The sequence below is a fragment of the Penaeus monodon genome, chromosome 33, assembly GCF_015228065.2.
Source record: "Penaeus monodon isolate SGIC_2016 chromosome 33, NSTDA_Pmon_1, whole genome shotgun sequence".
Taxonomy (NCBI): Eukaryota; Metazoa; Arthropoda; class Malacostraca; order Decapoda; family Penaeidae; genus Penaeus; species Penaeus monodon.
Genome location: NC_051418.1, coordinates 15,873,134 through 15,873,510, shown reverse-complemented (window position 1 = coordinate 15,873,510; position 377 = coordinate 15,873,134). Strand labels below are relative to the sequence as shown.

Here is a 377-nt window from a genome sequence, read left to right as displayed (position 1 = left end):
TTAGTGTGTGTTTGGTTGTTTGGCTGTTCTGGAAGGCCAGTTCTATTGATTTCATTTTCTGTTTAGTGACAGATTTAAAAATATTTATTTTATGATTTACATGAAAAGATGGTGTCCTTGTGTTATTAATGTTCAACATGGAACACATGTTTATGGCTGCTCGATTTGAACTTAATAGTGAAAAGTTGATAGATAGTGGGTTGTGTAAATGCTTTGTCTTCAAATCAAAGGTAATTGCTGTTATCTACATTTCATAATGGGAGGAATTTATTTGATAGTTGTGGTATTAATGCTTTATATCATATTAAAATTTATCAGGATGTTAATTTTTTTTAAGCAAAATCTTTTCCCCCTCTTCTGAATTACACTGAATTACT

At 30.0% G+C, this 377-nt stretch overlaps 1 protein-coding gene across 1 annotated transcript in view; it reads right to left on the bottom strand.

Moving 5' to 3' along the window:
- Positions 1-377, bottom strand: part of LOC119594089 (telomerase reverse transcriptase-like) — a 15,290-nt gene that overhangs the window by 10,418 nt on the left and 4,495 nt on the right. The gene's annotated exons all lie outside the window — the stretch shown is intronic.